At 36.3% G+C, this 10,089-nt stretch overlaps 1 protein-coding gene across 1 annotated transcript in view; it reads right to left on the bottom strand.

Annotated features, from left to right (window-relative positions):
• LOC106876156 (zinc finger protein 239) overlaps nucleotides 1-10,089 on the bottom strand; it is a 17,078-nt gene that overhangs the window by 5,884 nt on the left and 1,105 nt on the right. The gene's annotated exons all lie outside the window — the stretch shown is intronic.

The raw sequence follows: 10,089 nt of genomic DNA, 5'->3' as shown, positions 1-10,089 counted from the left end.
ATGTATATATATATATATATGTATATATATATATATATATATATATATATTATGTGGTAAAGCTTCAACAAGTAGATCACCTAATAGAGTAAAGATAATATTATAATAAAAACCACAAGTCTTGCCCGGGGTTTCTTAGTCAAAACATTAATTTATTTTGCCATTTTTCAAGATGAGAGAAAGACCATTTGTCAGTTGCTTTTTGAGCAGATGATGTTTGAACAAGGGATGCTCATAAGGAAAAAGACAAAATGAAAAACTAAAGGGAGAAAACTAATGTTACACTAAATCTATGTTAAGCAGATATAAACAAGATGTTAATAATTCACTATGTGTCTGGTAGCCTATCTTTAAATTCCATGAAGATGTATTTCTTAAAATGTGGACATACAGAAAAAAATCTCATTCCTGGAATTTATGTCGTTGTTGGAGGCTCTCAAATTCTTTAAGAGATATAGTTTTTCAAGAGAACATACTAAACATTTTTGGATCTGTTTATAGAGGGTCTGGTTTTGGAGAGAATTTTTCATTTAATGTTGAAACTGGTCTCTTTATCTTCAACATCAAATGAAAACTCCTCTCTACAACTAAATCCTGTATTAACAGGTCTCTTCAAAAACTATATCTCTTAAAGAATTTGAGAGCCTCCAGTGACTACATAAATTCTAGAAATGATACATATATCAGCATCGTTTAACATCTGCTTTCCATGCTGGCATGGATTGGACGGTTTGATTGAGAATTGGCAAGCCAGAAGGCAACACCAGGCTCTCATAGTTAGTGACTTCAGGATCAGGGCTAAATGGATGCTGTGAAGACAACCAGCATGGAAAAGAAGGGTTTGGAAACTTAAGGATCCTGTGAATGGACAGAGATTTAGAGACGTATTACTCGAAACTTTTGACAAAATAGAGGATATAACATCGCATAATGTGGAAGACAACTGAAGGTTCCTATGGGACAACCTGTTGAGGGCTACTGACCAGACCTGTGGAAGGTGCAAAGTCCCCTCTCAACCTAAGGTAACGTGGTGGTGGAACAATATAGTTGACAAGGCCATTAGGGAAAAGAAATGGACTGGAAGAACAGAGGTAGCAGGGAATTGCATGAGACTGCCAGAAGGGAAGCTAGGAGACAGGTTTACTTAGCAAGAGGGGAAACAGATAAAAAATTTTCCAATGTTCTGTGTCATGAGGACCAAAGACTTGAAGTGTTTTGTGTGTATATATCAGGTAGATAGCCCTGCTCGATCTGTAGAAAAGGCGTAGGTAGAAACTCCATAAGGTGTACACAGTGTAAGCTATGGACATATAAGAGGTGCAGCAATATCAAAGGAAGGCTAACTAGCAAGATAGTTTTTGTGTGTGGTGGATGCTCAGGGGCAATAAACACTGACAATATGCAGAAAACAACCTTTGCCACACTCCAGGGAGAAAAACTAGAAATAGTTGATAGCTTCCGCTACCTAGGTGACCAAGTTTGTAGCAGGGGAGGGTGCACTGAAAGTGTAGCTGCTAGAATAAGAATAGCCTGGGCAAAGTTTAGAGAGCTCTTACCGCTGTTGGTGACAAAGAGCCTCTCACTCAGAGTGAAAGGCAGACTATGACGCATGTGTATGAACAGCCATGCTACATGGCAGTGAAACATGGGCTGTGACTGCTGAGGACATGCGTAAGCTCGCAAGAAATGAAGCCAGTATGCTCCGATGGATGTGTAATGTCAGTGTGCATACTCGACAGAGTGTAAGTACCTTGAGAGAAAAGTTAGACCTAAGAAGCATCAGTTGTGGTGTGCAAGAGAGACAATTGTGCTGGAATGGACGCGAGAAGAATGGATGAGGATAGCTGTGTGAAAAAGTGCCACACCCTAGCAGTTGAGGCAACCGGTGGAAGAGGTAGACCCACGAAGACCTGGGATGAGGTGGTGAAGCACGGCCTTCAAACTTTAGGCCTCACTGAGGCAATGACCAGTGACCGGGACCTTTGGAAATATGCAGTACGTGAGAAGACTCGGCAAAGCAAGTGAGAGCATAATCTGTGACCTCTGCCAGAAGTATAGCCAGCTCACTTATTCATATCTTTACTTCATTGGACACTAAAAAAACTCTGCTTGCGAAGACCTGTTGAGGCAAGTGAATTTGGAATTTGAAATCTGAAATCGTAATCTAACTGAAGTGGGACAGCTATTCCGACACACCACTAATTTCTTTTAACCTGAAATCACTGAACACTTCGAATTTCCTCAATGAAATCCTGGATTTTTGGGAAAATTTGCAAGTTCCAATGTTAAGAACCATTATTCCCAAGGTCTCCTACAGATCTTCATTTTCTCAACTATCTGACTGAATGTTGATTTTCTGGATGCCACTGCAAATGAATAAAAGACCATTAATAAATTTTGTAGTATACAAGTTTTTATTACAATTGGAGGAGGGATAACTTGCGATGGTAAACTGGTAACGGGGCAGATACAGGAAAAAGGCACTCAATCATTTTCAGTTTCAGAATTGTCACAAAATTGCCATTATCTTTGTTACTTTCTGTGAGCACGTGTTGTCTTGTCAACTGTAAACACTCCCTTCGAAGTGGAAGGGACAGGCGGGTGTGTACATGTGTGTGCTTGAATGTAGATAACAAAAACATAGCATTTTAAACTTCAGAAAAGCCTTGCATATTTGTTCTTACCTGCTTCATTTTGTGTATGTAAAATCTATAAATTTCCAAGAAGAAAACAAGATCAACGTCAAAAAAGCCATATTAGTTATAATAGTCCATGTGGTTCTTTTTAACCACCAAAGAGTCAAAATATTGCAACATGCATGGAGAAAATGAAGAAATGTAAATTAACACTTACTATTGATTAAAGAAAATGCGAAAGAAAGAAGTATGAATGACATCGATTTCTATTAATTTTAAGCTAAATTAAACAAGATCTGTTGAACTACACAACACATTTTATGAAATTCATAAAAAGCATGTTTGAAATGGTAAATTAAATACTGTCTAATACATTTTATGAAATTCATAAAAGTATTATATGTGTTGTATTGTTGCCAACAAAATTCTAATAGATGAGTAGAAAATAGAGCATCTGAGGTATCATGGATGTTACAATATTTCCTCTTAATGTGACTCCACATTCCCTCCCACCATATTCATGTTGATTGAAAGGTTGCTGGACAAAATTCACACAGTGGTTCACACTGGAATGATTTGGAAGACCATTATATGCCTGCCAGCAGTCCATTACAATTTTAGTTGGAAATTTACAGATTTTACATAAGAAAGAAAGAAATATAAATGACATTGATTTCTATTAATTTTAAAGCTAAATGAAACATCAGTGGAACTATACAATGCATTTTATGAAATTTATAAAAATACATGTTTGAAATGGTAAATTAAACAGTATAATACTGTCTAATGCATTTTATGAAATTCAGAAAAACATTATTATGTTGTATTGTCGCCAACAAAATTCTAATAGATAAGTAGAGAATAGAGCATCTAAGGTGCCATGCATGTTACGATATTTCCTCTTGACGTTACTCCATATTTCCTCCACCATATTCATGTGGATTGTGAAGTCATTGGGGTCGACAAAATTGGCATGATGATTCACACTGGAATGATTGGGCAGAGCATTATATACCTGGCAACAGTCCGTTACAATCTTAGTTCCTGGCAGCACGTGTTCATTAATTATTGGTAATAATGTGGCGGCGCTTCTGTCAAGGACAGGAACTAAAACACATCTTTAAAGTTCCATGTTCTACCATTCCAAGTACATAGTGGCCTTCACAGTAATGACTGTGATGGTACTTCTGGTGCATTAACTTGGATTCAACAATTTCTACAACATCCTGTCCCCCAAGTTGGACAGGATTGTTGATGAACTACATGGCACAAATGTCGCAGAAGTAATTGTGCCAGTTAATAATTGCTTCAGATGTGACCCCAACATGCTTCATCACAACAGACTGTTTACAGTCCATTTCGGCCCAGTAATAAATCAAATTTACAAGCCGTGTCAACAGTAGATGGGCACCCCCAAAAAAAGGAATCTTGCCTTAAACACTGATACCAGTTGCAAATGGAACATCTCCACATTCTTCCTTCAGATACTGTCTTCCACGGTGTAAGGAACATAGGCTCATTACAACACCTGGAAGAATTGTGGATCAATCCCATAGATGTCAGGAATTGGATTGTTGAAGTCATGTTATTTGTTATGACTTGAATGTCACTCAGAATGCAATTTCTTTGCATCAAATCCTTAAGTGAGCCAAGATTCTTAGCATCAAGTCACATGACCCAGTGTTTTGCCAAATTAGTTGCATTTATTGGTCAGTTTCAACTGTCCACTTGTGTGTTTACAACAATTTGTTCCCAACGTGGGGAAAAAAGGCCATCAGTCTGTGAATCCACCCTATGCTTATATAAACACCAGTTTTCAGCCTTGCTATCTCTTTCTTTCTAAGTTATAGGATTGGCCCCTACACACCTGCATCAAACCTTGACCATTAAATTTTAGAATGGCTGAACGATATCAGCTTGTTGAATCAGTCATTGCTATTAATAATTTCATAAAATGTGTTGTATAGTTCCACAGACCTTGTTTCATTTAGCTTTAAAATTAAGAGAAATCAATGTCATTCATACTTCTTTCTTTTGCATTTTCTTTGATCAATAGTAAGTGTTAATTTACATTTCTTCCTTTTCTCCATGCATGTTGCAATATTTTGGCTCTTTGATGCATGTTGCAATATTTCAGCTATTTAGTGGTTAAAAACACATGGACTATTATGAGTAATACAGCTTTTCTGATGTTCTTGGAAATTTATGGATTTTACATACACAAATGAAGCAGGTAAGAACAAATATGCAAGGTTTTTGGCATTGTTTTTGGTATATCTACATTCCACACACACCTATATATATAAAACAAAGGATGTCTGGGTGTATGTGTTTGTGTGTATCTGTACGTATAATATGTATGCATTTCTACAGTTTTCAACCGATTTTCCCCAAATTTTATACACACATTGCTTATGTGCTATGGATGGTCATGCACTATAACATTTTGCCCAAAGCTCCAGCTTAATGCGACAAGCCAACCGTGAAAAAAAGTTGTTCACGTGAGATTTTCTCCAAAATTCTGCAGTTTTCAATTGATTTTCTCCCTTTGACTTCTGCAGTTTTCAATTGATTTTCTCCCTTTGACTTCTGCAGTTTTCAAGCAATCCTCTCTTTCTATTTATCACTTTTTCTTTTTCTCACATTCACATGTACAGATATCGGTTTCTTTCACTCACTCACTCTCTCTCTCTGAAAATTGCCTTCAGTGTATTTCAATTTGTCTTCATGTTATTTGTCCATTCTCCCTACAACATTATTTTACTTATTTTAAAAATTTCTGCACGTCGTCTATTTAAATTTTTATTTACATTTCTCCCTCTACTGAAAACCATTCTGTAATATTGCTTCACTTTTATTCTTTGACTTTTGTGTGTGTCTGCGCATTCGATATGTGCGAGATAATAAAGGATATTTGAAATGATGACGACAATGTCACATGAGTGTGTATGTATCTGAGTGTATGTGTGTGGGTGCATGAGTTTGTATGTCTGTGTGTGCGTGTGTGTTTCCGTGCTAAGTACATTATTAAACACACACACACATCTACACGTGACTGACATGCGTGAATATATGTCTGTATGTGTCTGTGGGTGTGTGTGTGTTTGCGTGCCCGTTACCTATGTTATTAAGCACACACATACTTCTACACAAACTCTTAACAAAAAACAATTACGTGGAAGGCCCAAGTTATATAAAAATACACATCTGCCATTCCATTAATAGTTCGTAATCATCGCAGTAGTTGCAAGGTATTTACAATTTGCTTATATTTGGTTACGTTACACTGCATACAAAAATATAGACACTACATACATACAACTACTTACAAAAATAGAGATTAATGTATATCTTTTCTATGTACATATGTTTTTGTTTAAAATATTGAAAAAAAATATGCCACCAAAGGCAAAATGTAATCTCTCCAGAAACACCTATAAAACAAGGAGGAGTGCATAAAAACAAAGGCAAGAGTCTTAAGAGATAAAGGACGTCAAATACAGTCTCAAGAGAGAAGGGAGGAGACTTTCTCAACATCAGCAAAAGCATGCTGCAGCACATCTGATGGAGTCCCAAGACAGAAGGGTGATGAGATTTTCCCAAGATCAGCAAAGGCATGCTGCAGCACTTAATGCTGAATCATTAAAACAATGTTTAGCATGTCAGATTACACAGAGGTCCAATAGAATAGCTCTCAGCGCTTTTTCATTTAAGCGTGACAGCTTAAATATGATTTAGTTTCGTTTTTAGCTTAAATAAGATTTAGTTTTATTTTGTTCATATTTAGTGTTAACATTTACAATTTCAATATGAATTTTCCATCAGTGAGTAACATAAATTATTCGGACTTGATTATTAATTTAATGGATAATGTAAAAGTAATTGATTGGTGCAGACAACATGGGCTCTTGCATAAGGAACATATTTGCCCTTCATATGGCTTAGAAATGTATTTGGTGAAAGATAAAAAAAAATTAGTGATGGTAATATTTGGCAATGTAGAAGACTGTACAGGAAAAGATTACCAATTAGATCTGGCACTGTCTTTGAAGGGAAACTGTCATTAAGGATAATTGTTTCGTTAATGTATTTGTGGTCATATGAAGTGAATAGTATAAAATTTTTAATTCTTAAATTGGGTTTTAGCCTTGGAGGCTGTTATGAATTGGAAAAAATTATTGCCAAATATTTCATGAAAAATCCTCTTAAATTCGGTGGAGAAAGAATGTATGTGTAAAAACTAACACTTCCTTTCTCCGAGCTTAGATTCAAAACCAAATCTAAGGATTCTCAGTCTGATCCACCACTGACCAAACAGGCGCAAAAGAAATTTCTATGTCCTGTCAAAAAAATGATGGATCATTTCCCTTTGACCTCAACCATGTCGGGTGAAGTTGAAAAGGACAGGAGTTGACCTATTTAGACACAATTTCTCCTGTGGTATATCTGTCCTTCTAGCTGTCACGACTTGTTATAAATACAGTAATCCGTAACGGGATGGACAGTCAAGTCAGGGACGGAGAGAGACACGCATGAGATAGCAAGCCAATATTTTCTCAGATATTCAGCATGAACGACCGGTGTGAATGACCGACACACACACAAACACAAATATGTCCGGTTGAATGACCAACGCACACACAGACACAAAACATATTCAGTTCTACACTATCATATTCACAGATGCATCCTGTTGATTTCTTTGCCAGCTAAAAGCAGTTGGCAACGAATTGATGTGGTGAAAATTTGTTTATAGCACAAGCGTGTGTATTCTTTACCTCTGCCAAAATGATAATTCTGTCCAAATGCCTTAACAGCATTCTTTCGATATTTTAATAATGGTAATCCAAAGCGAGCAATCCATTTAGAAACGAAAGCAAGTGTCATTTAAATAAATTATTTAAACTACAAACCGATGTTATTCCATTGTTTACTTTGAAGGCATCCACATGCCTCTCACATCTGTTACCTCAGCATCTTCTGATACACCTTTCCACTACATATGTGGAAATGGATGAATCAGCTTTTGTCTGACAAGAGTTTAATGTTAGTCACCAAGTGCAAACACAATGGGTAGTCGGTGGTACTGAATTAGGGCAAGGAAGAAGGTGCTTTTTGACTGCAGTTCCAGACAGATCAGCTGAAATGTTGTTACCAATAATTCAACAATATATATGCCCTGGAACAACAATAATATCCGATTTATAACACCATTGCAAACCTTGGTTATAATCACCTCACTGTCAATCACTCAGTTAATTTCATCAATCCTATTTCACATGCTTCAAGCAATCATGTAGAGGTAATGTGGAACAGTGCCAAAAGATGGAATAAAAGAGAAATTGGAACAGCAAGAACATGTCTTAATAGTTACTTAGTTGAATTCATGTGGCGATATCAATTTAATGATGATCCATTCCAGAATCTTTTGATTGATGTGAGAGATGTTTATAATCTATATTTTTGATTGGTATGAGAGATGTTTATAATCTATAATTTTTTTAAAATAAAATATTTTGCTAGTAGGCGCAGGAGTGGCTGTGTGGTAAGTAGCTTGCTTACCAACCACATGGTTCCGGCTTCAGTCCCACTGCGTGGCACCTTGGGCAAGTGTCTTCTATTATAGCCTCGGGCCGACCAAAGCCTTGTGAGTGGATTTGGTAGACGGAAACTGAAAGAAGCCCGTCGTATATATGTATATATATATATATGTATGTGTGTCTGTGTTTGTCCCCCCACCATCGCTTGACAACCGATGCTGGTGTGTTTACGTCCCAGTAACTTAGCGGCTCGGCAAAAAAAGACCAATAGAATAAGTACTAGGCTTACAAAGAATAAGTCCTGGGGTCAATTTTCTCGACTAAAGGTGGTGCTCCAGCATGGCCGCAGTCAAATGACTGAAACAAGTAAAAGAGTTGCTAGAGAGAGTTAAAGAGTTAGTATTTTTGTTTTAATTTTCATTTCTTATGAAATATATTTTGTCTAAAACGCTTAAATTTTCATTTTTTATCTTATTTAATATATTTTAGCTGTCACTATTAATACTAAATATAATCAAATAAAATTTATAATTTTTTTAAGAAACGAAACTAAACCATATTTAAAGTAAAAACGAAAGTAAATCATATTTAAGCTCTCATGCTTGAACGAAAAAGCGCCTAGCTCTCCAAAACAGACCAAGTACGAATTCGTTCTTCACAACATCTACAGCTGCTTTCAGATATGATCCATCCCATTCTCATAAAAATGGTGGCGAAGGTAAAGAATGCACACACCCAGTGGTTAGGGTTACGCCGTAAACGGGTTGTGTGCGTATTCTTTACCACCCCAAAATGATAATTCTGTCCAAATACCTTAACGGCATTCTTTCAATATTTTAATATCCATATCGAAAGAATGCCGTTTTAACATTTACTCTATAAATGTTTTGTCATCAATGCTGCCCTTTCCTGTATCACCTGTTTCAACATGAACGTAATATATAGAAACTATGCCGTATTAATCCCGAACAACACCGGGTATCTCTGCCGGTAAGTACATTAAAACACATTTGCGTGCGCACACACGTACACCCATTAGTTTCCTCTTCCACTTCGACACATCAAACAGAAAGAACACGTACACAGGAGTGTTTACAGTTAACAAAACAACACGTGCCCATTGAAGTGACGAAGATAATTGGCATTTCTGTGATAAACTCTCAGACTGAAAATGAGTGAATGCCGGGAGTGCTTTGTCGGCGATCTGGTTGCCATTTCCTGTAACTTGCAGAGATATTTCTTGTTTAGCTGTTTGTCACTTCGGGCTGAATACCTGTGGTCAAAGATATTCCAGGCGTAACCAGTCCATCTAGTGAAATATATCTCGGATTACCATTACTGTAATGTTCTTCCATAAAAAAAAAATGTAGTAGTAAATCATTCGAGAGGTTTTTAGCTGTTATTTCTAACATATAAAGTGAACACGTAAAAACTATGAGTTCGAGACACATGATGTCAACACTAAATTATTCCCTTCGTATTTTCACGTGCTTTTGGGGAAAAATACTTGCTTACTAGCTTAATGTAACACAGAATTAACGACTGAATATACAGAGAAAGAGACAGATGGAAACTAATCCACTTACTAATTCTAAAAACGAACCAGAATATATCAAAATTATTATTATTATTTTTTTTTTTTTCATTAAAAAAAAATCGGCATAACTACAGGGTTTTACCCCCCAGATTTTGGTAGGTCATAACTTTCAGAAAAATGAAATTTTCTATGCATATAGTATTTGCTATGTAGAATCCGAATATACAAAAATTTTCCGGTGAAAGTGTTTTGGAATGGTGGTGGGGGACAATTTTCGGAAATTCCAACAGAGTTCACTTAAATTCTTCTTAACTTCCAGGAAAATTAATATCTTTTCGTGAAATTTTCTACAAATATACCTTGATGTATGTACATT

The sequence above is a fragment of the Octopus bimaculoides genome, chromosome 7, assembly GCF_001194135.2.
Source record: "Octopus bimaculoides isolate UCB-OBI-ISO-001 chromosome 7, ASM119413v2, whole genome shotgun sequence".
NCBI classification, from domain to species: domain Eukaryota; kingdom Metazoa; phylum Mollusca; class Cephalopoda; order Octopoda; family Octopodidae; genus Octopus; species Octopus bimaculoides.
This window is presented reverse-complemented; position numbering and strand designations above follow the sequence as displayed.